Below are 16977 nucleotides of genomic sequence, written 5' to 3' on the forward strand. Positions count from 1 at the left end.
TCTCTTGTGTGTGTGTGTGGGGGGTATGTGGGGGTGTGTGTGTTACACCATACTTTCACTGTTTCCAGGAAACCGTCGCAGTATTCTGATTAAGACATGTGGACAACAGGAAGTCTGTTCGTGTGAAAACAATCTGCTGGGACACTGTGTGTGTTTGTGTGTGTGCGTACTACGATGGTGAACAGATGAATGTTGTCAGTGATATAATGAAATCTGTAAAGCAGAGACATGTAGAGCTGCAGTTTGATCAACATGGCTGCACACACACACACACACACACACACACACACACACACACACAGCAGGTAGGAGCCCACATGGCCCCAACCCTGCAGACAGATGACTCTGGATGAATGACCTGCACATAAAACCAGTGAGGGAGTGGCATCAGACTCTACAGACAGACAGACAGACAGTCAGACAGAGAGGACGGCTGAGACAGAAACAAGTGGATGCAGAGGACAGTCAGCTGCAGCCATGGGGAGCAGAAAAATGTCCTTTTTTGAGACATGGAGGAGCAAGACGGAGAGAGGAGAACTTCTGCAGAGAGCCAATCAGCTGAGACTTCTTCCTTCACAGCTGTAAGTCTGATTCTTAGTGATCAATAACATCCATTACTTCAATGGAAATATAACCAGAGCACATGCTACTGCAGGAGAACACTCAGGAGACAACAGTCCTTAAAGTGGTCAAAAGCTGCTGTCATCCTTAGACTTAGGAGGATCTTGAGGTTGTGTTTGAGGCAGTTCATTTCTGTGAGTCAGACCCCGCACTCAGAGGTGTGATGGCATACCCTTCATAGAGTGTGGGGCTGCAATTACCTATTTCACATTTTGAACCATTTCCTCTATCCACTATGGGGCGCTGGAGAATGCACTAATGACACATCATGTTTTTGTAAATCAAATATAGACCACAGCATGTAAATTTCAGGGAAATCAAAAGATGAGTGTCTGATAAGACGTGCTTCCTGTCGCCACTAGGTGGCGCTATGACTATCACGGAATATTGTCACATAGATGTGTTCAGGGTGGGACTATTATGAATCATGTAAAGTTTGGTGGACATCCGACCATTTACTCCGACATAGCAATTTCGTATCTCATGGCGAGACATCTAAATTCAGCGCTCTGCAGTGGGCGTGCCCTTCAATGTGAGAGAGATCTTGTAATAACTTTTGATCACAGTTTAGTTAAGCTCACACAAACCAAGTTTGAAGTCAATCTGATTAATTCTGTAGAAGTTTGTTAAAATACAACACGTGGGAAATGCCAAAAATGACCAAGGAATTCAAAATGGCCGACTTCCTGTTGGGTTCAGGAAATAGGTCCAAGAGGCTTTTTTGTGCATCTGGGCATGATACACGTGTGTACCGATTTTCGTGCATGTCGGTGAAACATGCCGCAGAGGCTGCTCCTTAAAGGGGCGAGGCCAAGCCATTTTGTCCCGCCCACTGACGAAAGCCATATCACACGTAAATTTACATAACAACTCATATGCACGCACATTTTCAAATATGTTAAAACCCCCAAAACGGCAATTTACTTCTAGGAAAAATAATGATAATTCCTTTAGTTTCAATAGGGCCTTCGCCCGCCAATGGTCGGTGCTCGGGCCCTAGAAATGTGAACTATTACGTTAGTAACCCGAGACCAGTGTTTTTTAAGGTCAGAGTCTATTTCTGTCACATTTAGTGAAGAGTAATCTGCACAGACAGATGTTTTAATCAATTTTGTTAGAGTGCAGCTCGCCATTACTGCACTAGTATCATTCACTATTTCCCACAGGAGCAGTTGCTAGGTGACAGTGGAGTTCGGGCAGAGCTGCAGAATACCAGGATTGGGTCTCTGCTGCCCCCTGTTGGTACAGAGGTCTTCAGACGACTGACACCAGCTTCACTGGAGGAGATACAACAACGGCATGAAGCGGAGAAGGGGCGACCGAAGAAGAAGAACGAAAAGGTTCAAAATACCTTTCAGTTGTCAATTACAAGAATCAGATGGTGTTTACATTCTAACCAGCTCACAGGTCAAAACTTTTGACGAGTTGCTGACCAAAGTGACCTGCTGCAGGCTTACAAATGTCTGAAGAAGAAAAACCTCAAAATTAAACCTGCGAGCAGCGATCAATACCTTCCAGCACGTCTGTGGTGCTGACAGGACAATGGTCCTCTGGTCATTTCTGCGGCCGCAGCACAACTTAGATGATAATGCCAGTGTGGAGTGTGTGACACTAGAAAAAATGGATTGCAAATGTATTACCATTTCCTGTGTCCACTGCCTGGTGCAATTTATGTCATGTTGCTGTATATCAGATGTAGACACACCACGTACATTTCATGCAAGTCGGATATTCTTTAATGTCACATAAGGTTGACTTCCTGTTGTAAGTAGGTGGTGCTATGACTCAGAGTCAGTGTTGGTCTGTAGATATCTTCAGAAATTTGGGGCTTATATGACAATGTAAAGTCAAGTTACAACAGCTTCCTGTGTCATGTTGAAACAATGCAATTCACTGTTTCGCCACGGTAACAGCTTTACAATAAAACATCGTCAAGGTCCTCAGGCTTTTCTGAACACATTTGAGGAGGATGTGGTCAACCAGCTAAGAGCAGTACATCAAAGTATGACACATGTCATTCCCTGGTGTCAATAGATGCAGCTATGACTATAACTCAACACTGGCATGTAGATGTTTTCAGACTCTTATCAGATTTGACCCAATCTGGAAATCCATCAGTTAAAACAAAACAAAACAAAAAAATTTCTTCCTTTACCTCTGGAGGCACTGCCCGTAGTTGTTAGATGAACAGAAGTGCAGGGGCCTTGGGGATTGCTCACCCCCTTCACTTCCGGCGGTGCCCCCAGGGAATCGCCTTGTTGTTTACAAATACTTCCAGGTAGAAAACCAGCACAGTTTAGCTATATATCTATATCTATATATATGTATACATATATATATATATATATATATATATGTATACATATATCTATATATATGTATACATATATATAGATATAGATATATAGCTAAATATATATATATATATATATATATAGCTATATATATATATATATAGCTATATATATATATATATATATATATGTATACATATATATAGATATAGATATATAGCTAAACTGTGCTGGTTGCTGGTAAACTGTGTATACATATATATATATATATATATATGTATACATATATATAGATATAGATATATAGCTAAACTGTGCTGGTTTTCTACCTGGAAGTATATTATATAGTATATATAGTATATAGTATATATATATATATATATATATCACATTTTTCACACATTATATCACCGTTTAGACTAATCTGATGTTTGTAAAGTATAAACACAATGACTGAACAAACATTACTATTTCTGTGTGCACGTTTTGTAATTAATAACATGGTTATCGTAGATTAGCTGGCTAACCGTTAGCTGTTAGCCCCGTTAGCGGTGTCTGTAATAACTCAGTAACTCAATAAACGGTCTGTGAAAAAAATATTTTTCCAGCGGATATCTTAGTTACAACATTATTGAGCTAGCAAAGCAGTTTCGTGTTGCTATGTGTGGTATTTATTCAGTTTTGGGAAATCACGATGTCTAGAAAGCATCAGTGGCTGCAGCTGACAGGGACAGCTAACAGCCTAACAGCAGCAGCAAAGCTAACATCAGGACGTCATCTGTTAAAAGCCTCCCGTTGTCTGATACGACATGAAACTACTCCAGTTAGCTCAGTCATGTTGTAACTAAGACATCCGCTGGAAAAAATATTTTTTTCACGTTGACGAGACGGCGTTTTGGGTGGAGCGGTCACCATGGATGCGGAGCTTGCTGTTTCTGTAGGTACACATTTCCTTGGGACACCTGCACGTCTCTGCTCTGCCCCCTTCATTGTGATTGGCTAAAGCGCAGCATCATTCAAACTCAAAGCCCTGCCTTACCCCCATTGTAGTCTTGGAATGTTTCATGTGCATCCCAAATTTTGTATGTGTAGGTGAAACGAATCACGACTTTATTGAAATGTTGTATGTGGCCATTTTGTGACACCTGCTCACAAAACCAGCTCTGAACTTGCTGATTTTTGTGAGTTTTCAAAAATGTGAAAATATGTTCCTCGTTTTTTGGTGTTTGGGCCCTAAGGCCCTGACACACCAAGCCATCGGTGGGCTGTCGGTAAGCATCTGTGGCCTAAGTCTTTGCTGTCGTAATGTCACCTGAGACAGAAGAGCCCATCGGTGATCTAAATAACAGTGAGCAGCTGGAGACGAGAAGTGTGTAAACAAACAGCTAAGGTCAAGAGGGAGTACGATCTGATCGAAACAAATTTGTGACATGAGGTAAGATTATTTTTCTTTAGCCACAGAGCTCTTTGGCAGAAACATTTTGTGATAGTTTGTGTTATTGTTCTTTGGCGCACAGTCAATATGCTTTGTTCTTTCAACATCGGATTCTGTTGTTATTTTGCGAGATGGCTAACTAGCATCATGACAATTTTCTGGTTCCCTTTTTGAATGACAACTACATACTACCACCATCTGCTGGTGTGGAGATTTATTTCCTCTCACAGTGGTGCAAAACGTACGTGCTGGTTGGCTGCTGTAGTCTGTGCAGTGTGTTCATGTGCAGGTTTTTGGGAAACACAGGCAATGTGAAACGGCACAACAGTCTGCTGTTGTCACTGTTAGTTCTTCAATGACGGTTTGGTGTGTATGGGCCATTAAACATGTCTGCACATGACACATACACGGTTTACACAAAAGCCAGATCCTCCTCTCTGTTTGTCTCTCTCTGTGGTTGACAGGTGGCGAAGAGTGACCTGCCCAAACCAGCCAGTGACCTGGAGGCAGGGAAGCAACTCCCATTCTTCTTTGGGGCCCCCCCTCCTGAGCTTCTGAACACCCCTCTGGAGGAGCTGGATCCCTACTACCAATCAAAGAAGGTCTCTTTCTTTCATTCAAAACAGACTTCTGAAACATGTCATCACGTTAAAACCAGGTTTATAAGTATGAAAACCTGATAAGGCAATTTTCAGAAGGTTTGTGAGCTGTTGCAGAGGGTCGGTGTCACAGACACAACACCACAGTTAAAGATAGACTGTTCTGTTTGCAAACAGTTTCACCAGTGAAAGTGAAAGTCAACCCCAGCTTTGTCCATTTGATGTTTCGCTCTCTATAATTGTGGTTACTGCTGGATGAGTCTATACATTTGTATTTTGTTTATTTTTTAATCCTACAAAGTATATTTTTGACGAAATGTACTCCTCACTGCCCGTAAGCGACAGGAGTCACTCTGACACCTGTGTGTCTCTCTGCAGACGTTCATCGTGCTGGGTAAAGGAAACATCATCCACAGGTTTAATGCTGAGTCGGCCTGTTACCTGTTGAGTCCATTCAACCTGCTGAGGACTGCCGCCATCAAGATCCACATTCACTTATATCCTTTATGATGTCACACTCTGCTCCTCCCTAGCCCAGTAACACCATCCTGATGACTCAAGCTCAACATTCTGTTTTCGCTCTCAGTATCAGTCTGGCCCCGCTGCCACCCCAAACACTTTCAGTGGGCGGGAGTTCTCGCCTTGACAGACAAACACCTTCAGCAAATCAGCGTAACAAAACACCAGGGAGCAATCTCTTGTTCTTGTATTATTGTTTCTGCAATAACTTCACTTACTGTTGCTGTGCTGTGTTTACTCCTGCACAATGTGATTTTGCCAAGCAGGACATGCTCCTGGAACAACATCCCACATCACATTCCTGGACCAACATTGCAATCAACCAATCACAGCCCTCTGACATCATTAGTGTGCTGCTCCTGTGCTTCTTTTAAAATTTCGTTGTGCTTCTTCAGAGCTAAGCTAATTTTCCAAATTCAAGTTAGTACAAATAAACAAAATCCTCAGTAACGTTAAACAAAAACCTTTTAAGCTACGACGAGGTTAATGAGTTAGCTTCCTAAGCAGGTAGGCTATGCTAACTAGCTTGCCAGTAGGCTTTGTTCACTAACAAAGATTGTGAATATAATTTTCCAGTTGCAAATACGTTTTTATAGCCTATAAAGAAAAACTCTTGCAAAAATAGTTTAAAATAGGCGTTGAAAAAGGAGGGAAAATGTGTCCAGGTCTGATTGGTTGATTGCAAAGTTGGTCCTGGAAGGCGATGTGGGATGTTGATCCAGGGGCATGTCCTACTTGGCAAAATTACATTGTGCATCGGGCGCTTGTTACGTCGAGAGCTGCCATTACTGTTCAGCAAGTGGCCTGCATTTTGCGTCATCAGCTACTAAGCAGTCCCTGATTGGCTGCTTACGTTGTCAACTACAGTGCAGATCCCTGATTGGTCCAGATTGGATTATCATTTCTGGAAAGTGTTGGGGTCCGCTCATAATTCCGACATCCCATTATTCCGACATCCCATTGTTCCGAAAATGACCCATTGTTCCGAAATCTCAATGTTTCGACATCCCATTGTTCCAACCATATTAAACCCATTGTTACGAAGTCCTGTTGTTCTGAAATCTAATTTTTCATTGTTACAAAATAACTGTTTCATGGTTAAGGTCTGGTTAGGTTTATGCACAAGAACTATTTGGTTAAGGTTAGGAAAAGATCATGGCTTGGGTTAAAATTTTAACTTTCAACATCGTTTCTACTTCCTCAAAACAGGGCGACCGTTGTTGCCATGGCAACAGTAAACAACACGACAACACGGTCTCTTGCTGCTTTCCCTTGCTGCTTGCTTTTTCAACTTTTTGCATCGCAACATTGAGATTTCGGAACAACGGGACTTCAGAACGATGGGTTTAATATGGTCAGACCAATGGGATGTTGAAGCATTGAGATTTCGGAACAATGGGTAATTTTCGAAATAATGGGATGTCGAAATAATGGGATGTCGAAATAATGGGATGTCAGAATTATGACATGGCTCCAAAGTGTTTGGGGTGGCACCGAGTCCAGACTGACAGAGAGCGAAACAGAATGTTTGGCTTAAGATAGTCTTACCAGGTAAGATCCTCCCTGACTGGTTAGTGAAACCATCAGACCCTCATATAGTCTTTTCATTATGTCTCTGTTGTCTGGTTTGGGTATACTGCTCTTTATGTATCACTGCTACTGCTGACCGTCACACTGTTTGTTAAACATGTTAGTGACTTTTTCCTTAAAACCAAAACGCTATTCCGTTTGTTAATCTTGGTGACGGTTCTGACCAACTGTGTGTTCATGACGATGAGTAATCCTCCAGAATGGAGAGAGACTGCGGAGTGAGTAAACACTCACACACAACACACACATTGGGCCTCATGCAGGGAGCGATACTACCCATAGATTTCTGGGATTCACCAATGTTTTCTGATTTTTGCTCTTTTCTTCTATAAGAGAACATTTACGAAGGTCCAGAGCACTCTGACCAAGCTAAGAGGAAAACATCTCATTTTCACAGTCCACAAATTGTTTGTCTAACACAAGGAAACACAAGTTTTAATCTGAGGAATATGAAAAAAGCTTGAATATAATCAAATTTAGATTGTTATGTTTTTGTGTAGTTATAATGAATGGATTATTACATTTGTGGGTAGTAGGGAAGTAAATACTGCTATGGTTGGTCCATTGATCCCAATTACTGTAAATTCAGTTACTGTGCGTCCCTTTGCTGACCAGGGCCAGGGCCCCATTCACAAAGCTTCCTTGTACTGGGAGTTGCTCCGAGTGACAAAATTCAATGAACATTCTTTGTGTCATTTTCTTAGAATTCCCCCTTCAAGTTAAGACTAGGTCCTCCATAAAGATAAGAGTTATTCCTAATGACTCTTAAGCCTTAAAAGAGCTCCTAAGGTGAAAAACTTAGCAGGCTCACAAAGGGGTGTGTCTGTGACAACCAATCACATTTGTTAAAAGAATTCATCACACCGAGCAGCGGGGTCAACCACACCTCCTCACCAAGGTAAAAGTTTCTGTCCATTCCTTGCTCGGTGTTCTCTGAACTTTCCTAAATCACTCCTAAGCTAGGACTCCTTACTAAAGTTTGTCACTGAGAGTTTTCTCAGAATGTTTCTGAATACGGCCCCTGACGTTTAGTGGAGTAGAAGTAGAAAGTTGCATGAGATAAATATATTCAAGTACAGTAACAGTACCTTGAATGTGTACTTTAGTGCAATACTTGAGTAAATGTGCTCAGTTATACGTCAGGGGCCATTTTCACAAACACTGTGAGAACACGCTCAGAGAGCTTCTAACTTTGCCTAAAAAAGTTTAGTAAGGAGACTTAACTTAGGAGTGATTTAAAAAAGTTCTCAGAGCAACTCTGACCAAGGAAGGGGCAGAGACTTTTACCTCAGTGAGGAGGTGTGGTTGACCTTGTTACAAGGTGTGATGAATTCTTTTAACAGATGTGATTGGTTGTCACGGAGCCTTTGTGAGTCTGCAGGTGTGGACACCCAGTGGAAATGAGATAAACTGCTGACTGTGAAAGTGTTGTTATTGTTAATGTGATCACTCTGTTGATAGAAGGTTGAGACAGACTCAAGTCATCACTGCTGCACTGTTGTGTTTTTACAGTTTTCCAAAAATCTCAGTGTTGTGATCATTTTGTTTTTGGCCTTACAGCTTTATTGCATTGGGCAGGAAATGTGTGCGTATCCCTAATGATTCCTGCACAATCTAATTAGGGACCTCAGCCGAAGGACGAAGTCCCTCTTGTTTTTTGTAGCACGTAATGTCCTCACTGTCATCCAGTGTTTGCAGAATATTTTCTCTTCGTGTTTCCACCATTTTCTCATCTAATTAAGAAACTGTTAAAAGTACCCCTCCCTGCTCCTAACAGTTTTTCACCTTAGGAGTTCTCTTAAGGGCTAAGCTGCTTTGTGAGTAACATTTATCTTTACAAATAGCTAGTCCGAACTTTAAGTAGAAACTTTTAGAAAACATCATAATAGCAGATTAAAGGTCATTTAAGTTCAATTCAGCTTGAACTGTGACCTCTGTGAAAAGTTTGAGCTCTGACTTGAATTTCTGTCCTGATGAAGTCTCACAAGACTATAAAATCCTCTTTAAAATTAATTAGCACCCGTGAGCACCCCCTACAGGCTGCAGTATTCATCACAGCCACAATCTGAACAAACAACATCCTGGGCCTGGTTGTTCAGAAGTAATCTGACCAGATTTTTGTGATTGGATTGGATCAAATCTTCATAATGGGTTGTTCAGAAGAAGAAAAAAAAAGATTCTGAATTCAAATAAGATCATATAATCCAGTCTTGGTTTTGATCCGGATCAAACCTTCAGTGTGTGTTGTTCAAAGCATTTTGGTAGAACTGGGATTTTGATCCAAGAAATCAGGATGATCCTGATCCCAGAATGCTGGATTTAGGGTAGATTTTAGGAACAAAGTGTAATAAAACTTTCAAACTGTTCAATTAAATGTAGAATTATTTCAACACATTCTCACTCCGACCTCGTCACTTAACGACATTTTGGTCATAAACATTCCACGTCCACATACGACGTGCAAGGTACCCTGGGTGCGTTGGTTGTTTTTCTGGGACACCATTTCAAGTTCTGCCTGTTACATGCATTGTCTTCTTTCAAAATACATTTCTGTTTTTACAGGAAATTTACTGTTTACATACAGTCTCGTTCAAAATAAATGCACTATGTTGGTAGCAACTTGGTAATCAATTATTAAAATAATTCCTGAATAAACATAAATTGATATTTTTGTTGTAACGGTGTTATATTTGAAATGACTCTCACTGATTACTGTTGTTCTGAAGTGTTTCAGTGTTTTTGTTTTTGTTTTCAAACAGACATGTGTTCACAGCCATCTACACGCTTGAAGTCCTCATAAAGATGATGTCCAGAGGCCTCTGTTTCGGAAGCTTCACTTTCCTCAGAGACCCCTGGAACTGGCTCGACATCCTGGTCGTCCTCACAGGGTAATGTAATATCTCTTACCTCTTCTATGTCTCTTTGTATCTTTTAATTTCTTCTACATCTCTTTGTATCTCTTCATCTCTTACACATCTCTTTGTATCTCTTCATCTCTTCTATGTCTCTGTCTCTTTGTCTCTTTTACACCTTTTCGTATCTCTTCATCTCTTTCACGTCTTTTTGTATCTCTTCTATGTCTCTATCTCTTTGTCTCTTTTACACCTTTTCGAATCTCTTCATCCCTTTCACATCTCTTTTTATCTTTTCATCTCTTTTTACCTCTTTTTATCTCTCCATGTCTTCTATGTCTTTGTATCTGTATCTGTTATCTGTTTTATGTCTCTCTGTATCTCTTCACGTCTTTTACATCTCTTTGTATCTCTTCAACTTTTTACACCTCTCGGTGTCTTTTCACTTGTTTAATGCCTCTTTGTATCTCTACATCTCTTTCACATCTCTTTGTATCTTCATCTCTTATGCGTCTTTATCTCTTCATATCTCTTCATGTTTTCTACGTCTGTGTATGTCTTTACCTCTTTCGTGTCTTTTTGTATTTCTACGTCTCTTTTTATCTCTTTGTATCTCTTAACGTTTTTACACCTCTTGGTATCTTTCATGTGTTTAACACCTCTTCATATCATTGCATCTCTTTTACATCTCTTTGCATCGCTTCATCTCTGTCAAGTCTCCTTGTAGATCTTCATCTCTTTCGCGGCTCTTCATATCTCTTCTTGTTTTCTGTCTCTGTGTATGTCTTGACTATAACTTAGTAGAACTATATATAACTATATTAGTATAACTATATGATTTTGTATATGATAATATGACTGTATATAACTTTAAGAATAAAACTCATTCTCTGTAACCACTGGTAAAGGGTTATGAGGGGGAGCTGGAGCCTATCCCAGCTGACACTGGGCAAGAGACGGTGTTCACCCTGGACAGGTCACCAGAGCTGACACATAGAGACAGACAACCATTCACACTCACATACACACCTATGGCCAATTTAGAGTCACCAATTAACCTGCTTGTCTTTGGACTGTGGGAGGAAGCTGGAGTCTCTGGAGATAACCCACACTTACACAGGGAGAACATGTGAACTCTTCACAGAAGGGCTCCCCTTCCCCAGGGTTTGAGGTTGCTGTGAGGTGATAGTGGTAACCACTGCACCACCATGACTATACATAACTATATGAATATAACTTTACGACTATATAGAACTGTATGACTCTATGAAATCATACAACTATTTATAACTGTATGACCATATATAACTGCACAAATGTATATGTAGCTCACATATATACATACAAGTCTAGTGCCAGAGAAGTTTGGATGCCATGTAAAGTGTAAATAAAAACAGAATGCAGTGATTTGGAAATCTTATTTGACCTATATTTAATTGAATATTGATAAGCCACAAAGACATATTTAATGTATATGCGCGCATTCTGAATTTGATGCCTGCATTGAGTTACAAAAAAGTTGGGACAGAGGCAACAAAAAACTGGGAAAGTTGTGAAATGTTAACAAAACATCTTAAACATTTCACAGGTAACAGAGTCAAGTATCATGACTGGGTATGAAAGGGGCATCCTCTAAAGACTCAATTATTCACAAGCAAGGATGGTCATTTACTGAGAAACTGTGTGGGCAAAGAGGCCAACAGATTAAGACCAACATTTCTCAATGTACAGTTTCAAGGAATTCATGGATCTCACCTTCTGCAATCCGAATATCACCCAATGATTCAGGAAATCTGGAGAAATCTCTGCATGTGAGAGCCCAGGCTGAAAACCAGCAACCCAGCACAGCCTTCAGGCGGCACTACATTTGAAACCAACATGACTGTATAAAACATATTTCTACATGGGCTTGGAAACACTTTGGGAAACCATTGTCGGTGAACACAATTTGTTGCTGCCTCTCCAAATGCAAGTTAAGACTCTAAGACCATGCAGAGTGAGAGCCATATATCAACAACATCCAGAAATTATGCCAACTTCTCTGGACCTGAGCTCACCTGAGACTGACTGACACAAAGTGGAAAAGTGTGCTGTGGTCCGATGAGTCCATATTTATAATTGTTTTCAGAAGTCATTGACGGCGTGTCCTGCGGGCTAATGAGGAAAAGGACCATCCAGATTGTTACAAGCACTGAAGTCGAATATCAAGCAAGAATGGGAAAGAATTTAGATTTTTAAAACTTCAGCCATTAGTGTCCTCAGTTCCCAAACACTTACTGAGTGTTATTAAAAAAACGTGATGTAACACAGTGGTAAACATGACACTGTCCCAACTTAGTTATAACGTGTTGCAGGCTCAAATTCAGAATGAGAACAAAAACATTAGTTTATCAGTTTGAACATTCATGATATTTTCTTTCTTCTGTATTTAATTGAATATAGGTCACAAAGGATTTGCAAATCATTGAATTCTGTTTTTATTTACGTTTTACACAGTGTCCGACCTTTTATGGAATCAAGGTTGTATTACTTCAATTTCTTCAGAGCCCCCAAGAAGTGGCTGAACTCCATGATCGCCGGCAAGATGTAATAATTAAGAAATCTGATATATGTGTTCATAACAGAGTTCTTGTTCAGAGTCAGTTATTAACAGTTGTTTTGTCTCCCTTTGGTGGTATGGTGTCTCTCTGTATCTCTTAATCTCCTCTATGTCTCTTTGTATCTTTTCATCTCTTTTGGGTCTCTTTGTATCTCTTTATCTCTTATGTCTCTCTGTATCTCTTCATCTCTTTTATGTCTCGTTGCATCTCTCCATCTCTTCTACAACTCTTTGTATCTCTTCATCTCTTCTACGTCTCTTTGTACCTCTTCATCTCTTTTAGATCTCTCTGTATCTCTTAAGTCTCTGTATCTCTTCATCCCTTTACATCTTCTTCATCTCTTTTACATCTCTTTGTATCTCTTGATCTCTTATGTCTCTCTGTATCTCTTCATCTCTTTTTTGTCTTTTTGCATCTCTTCTACGTCTCTTTGTATCTCTTCATCTCTTCTACGTCTCTTTGTACCTTTTCATCTCTTTTAGATCTCTCTGTATCTCTTAAGTCTCTGTATCTCTTCATCCCTTTACATCTTCTTCATCTCTTTTATGTCTCTTTGTGTCTCTTCATCTCTCTTCATATCTTATGTCTCTCTGTATCTCTTCATCTCTTTTATGTCTCCTTGTACCTCTTCATCTCTTTTACCTCTCTTCACATCTCTTCATTTCTTCTACATACTTTGTATCTCTTCATATCTCATGTCTCTCTGTTTGTCTTCATCTCATATGTCTCTCTGTATCTCTTCATCTCTTTTACATATCTTTGTATCTCTTCATATCTTATGTCTCTCTGGATCTCTTTGTCTCTTTTACATCTTCTTCATCTTTTTTACGTCTCTTTGTATCTCTTCATGTCTTATGTCTCTCTGTATCTTTTCATCTCTTTTAGATCTCTCTGTATCTCTTAAGTCTCTCTGTATCCCGTCATCCCTTTTACGTCTTTGTATCTCTTCATATCTTATGTCTCTCTGTATGTCTTCATCTCTTATGTCTCTCTGTATCTCTTCATCTCTTTTACATCTTCTTCATCTCTTTTACAGCTATTTGTATCTCTTCATCTCTTATGTCTCTCTGTATTTCTTCATCTCTTTTATGTCTCTTTGTATCTCTTCATCTCTTTTACCTCTCTTTGCATCTCTTCATTTCTTCTACATCTCTTTGTACCTTTTCATCTCTTTTACATCTCTCTGTATCTCTTAAGTCTCTGTATCTCTTCATCCCTTTTACATCTCTTTGTATCTCTTCGTGTCTTATGTCTCTCTGTATCTTATCATCGCTTTTATGTCTCTCTGTATCTCTCTGCATCTCTTCATCTCTTTCACATCTGATGATGATGATGATGATGACAGTGGTGGTGATGCTGATGTGTTTCTGTGTTTCAGATATTTGACATGGATTGTATCTATCAAGACACTTTCTGTGCTGAGGACAGTTACTCGAGTACTGAAGATCATCACAGTCATCCCAGGTGTGTGTGTGTGTGTGTGTGTGTGAGAGAGAGAGAGAGAGAGAGAGAGAGAGAGAGAATCTCTATCTCAAAAAGAAACTCAAAGAGTTATGAGTTTGTTGTTTTGGAATTTGATTTCTGATGCAGTCGGTTTCTTAAACTCCGCCCCCTCTCAGGTCTGAAGAAGACTGTCGGAGATGTCGTCCAGTCGTTGAGGAAACTGGCTGATGTCATCACTCTAACGGTGTTCTGGCTCTGCCTCTTGGCTCTGATCACTCTGCAGCTCTTCATGGGATCTCTGAAGCACAAATGTATTATTTCATCGTGGCTGGCGCCAGCAGGAAGCACTGAGTTTGATTTCTTTGAGCATGTTCTCAACGCTGGTATGATGATGTAGATGTTGAGCGTTTGCCAGATTGCTACATTCAGCTGTTGCCCCTCAGCCAGAGGTTGAAGCCTGTCTGTCTGTCTGTCTGTCTGTCTGTCTGTCTCTCTGTCTGCCTGTAGAGAACCAGTACCACCTGCCTGGTCAGTTAGATTCTCTGGTGTGTGGAAACTCCTCTGATTCAGGGTACGTTCACAGCTCTTCAATACAGACACTTCATCATCATCATCATCACCATCACAATGATAATAGTAAATGATGATGATGATGATGATGATGATGTCCTTAGGGCCTGTCCCGAGGGTTACACCTGTCTGAGGGCGGGGAGAAACCCAAACTACGGCTACACCGGCTACGATTCGTTTGGTTGGTCTCTGCTGAACATGGTCCGACTGATGACCCAGGACTTCTGGGATAACCTGATGCAGCTGGTCAGTAACAGACTGGTCCCAGTAGACGGACAGGCTGGTCCCAGTAACAGACAGACTGGTCCCAGTACACAGACTGGTCCCAGTGCACAGACTGGTTTAACTGAGTTCACTGATTCCAACTCTGTCTCTTTCACCTGTCTCTCTTTCTTACCTTTCTCTCATTCTCTCCTATCTGTCTCTCTCTTTTGTCTGTATCTCACCTGTCGGTATCTCTCACCTGTCTGTCTCTCACCTGTCTGTCTCTCTCGCCTGTCTCTTCTCACCTGTCTGTGTCTCTCACCTGTGTCTCTTTCTCACCCTATCTGTCTCTTTCTCACCTGTCTGTCTCTCTGCAGACGTTCCGATCATCAGGTTCCCACTTCCTGGTCTTCTTCATGGGTATTGTCTTCCCCAGCTGCTTCTGTGTCCTCAGCCTCATCGTGGTGGTGGTTGCCATGGCCGCCAGTGAGCGGGAGGACGCCAGTGTCGTTGAAGCCAGAGAGAGAGAAGAGTTGTTTACTCAGATCGTGGAGGTGCTGAAGAGGAGGGAGGAAGAGGAGGTGAGATTGTTTCACTTTTCAGGCATCGTTCGTGTAACTGGTGGATTTAAATGAAGCATTTAATTATTGTTAATTGTATTGTTGTTACAGAAGGCAGCCTGCAGGGCGGCGCTCTCAGAGACATCAGAGGGTGAAAACAAGAGCCACAAACACACTGATGTAAAAGGTACACACACACACACACACACACACACACACACACACACACACACACTGGCCCATCTAACCCTGAACCTGATTCAGAAGTCTGTAGACAGCAGATATGATTATGAAAGTGTGATTTCAGTGTGTGAAGCTTGTCTCGCAGTCAGCGGTGTGTTTCAGGGTTTGATGAGGACCACGTGTCGTTTCCTCTGTGCTGTTTTGTTTTTGCAGACTTCTGCCTGAAGTTGGACTGTTGTGTCTGTTGCCCGGGGCTCCAACAGTGGCTTCACACCTTCATCACAAACCCATTCTTTGACCTTGGGATTGTCATCTGCCTCATCATCAACACCATCTTTATGGCTATGGAGCATTATCCAATGACGATGGAGTTTGAAGAGCACCTTGCTATAGCACATCTGGTTAGTGTTAAAGAAAAGTTTTGAACAAAACAAGACAGACAGACAGACAGACAGACAGTGACTTTTACTAACACATGAAGCAGACCTGAGCGTCAAGCTGATTGGTTGAGCCAACACATTTTATTAAAGTGTTTCTATTAAAGTTTTCTTTGTTTTCATTTCAAGTTACGTTGAAGATACACTTCAACAACGTACTGTCACAGTAATCTTTAGGCAGAGCAGGAAACTATGAGATAACTATACAAATACATGTAACTATAAAACTATATGTAACTATAAATTATTTGTAGCTTTACAAATATATTTAACTATATGACTATTTTGTAACTATAAGACTATATATAGCTATAAAACTACATGTAACTCTATGACCATTTGTGACTATATGTACACTATATGTACTTATACAATTATACCTTTACAACTATATGTAACTATAAAATGATATGTACAAACAAATATTTTATACTATAGGATAATATCTAACTATACAACTAACTATAAAACTATATGTAACTATAAAATGATATGTACAAATATTTTATACTATAGGATAATATCTAACTATACAACTGTATGCAACTATATCAACTTTAAGACTATATGTAACTATCCGATGACGCGTAACTATATAATTATAGATAATTTTACACCCACCTGCTTACTAGCTTAGGAGAGCTTACCAGAAAATATCAGACTATAAAAAGCTATAAAACAACAACAGCTGAGTACGCTCATAGAGAGTTTACAGATGACCCCTGTACTCTGAACTTTGACCTCTAAACTCACCTCTCACCTCTGCCAGGTCTTCACAGGCATCTTCACAGCTGAGATGATCATCAAGCTTGTTGCCATGGGCCCAGGTTAGACTTCCTGTTTGTTACCATGGAGCATGTAATATGAGGAACAGTTAAACGACAGCGACAGCGTTTGAGGAGCCAGACTTGACTTGACATTACATAATGGTGACGGACGTCTTTTGTCTAAATATGCATGTTTGTTTTCCTTGTAATTTCTCTCCAAGCAGATCATGGCTCTGTGGAGCAGCTGCATCTCAGCCTCTGCGAGACAGAACCATGATCAACATCATTAACTTCGATAGAACT

The 16977-nt window shown here is 40.5% G+C and overlaps 1 pseudogene; it reads left to right on the forward strand.

Annotated features, from left to right (window-relative positions):
• Positions 1–264: 264 nt before the first annotated feature.
• On the forward strand, positions 265–16951 carry LOC125887846 (sodium channel protein type 4 subunit alpha B-like; annotated as a pseudogene).
• The last annotated feature ends 26 nt before the right edge of the window (positions 16952–16977 follow it).

Source organism: Epinephelus fuscoguttatus, linkage group LG4, assembly GCF_011397635.1.
Source record: "Epinephelus fuscoguttatus linkage group LG4, E.fuscoguttatus.final_Chr_v1".
In the NCBI taxonomy this organism is placed as follows: domain Eukaryota; kingdom Metazoa; phylum Chordata; class Actinopteri; order Perciformes; family Serranidae; genus Epinephelus; species Epinephelus fuscoguttatus.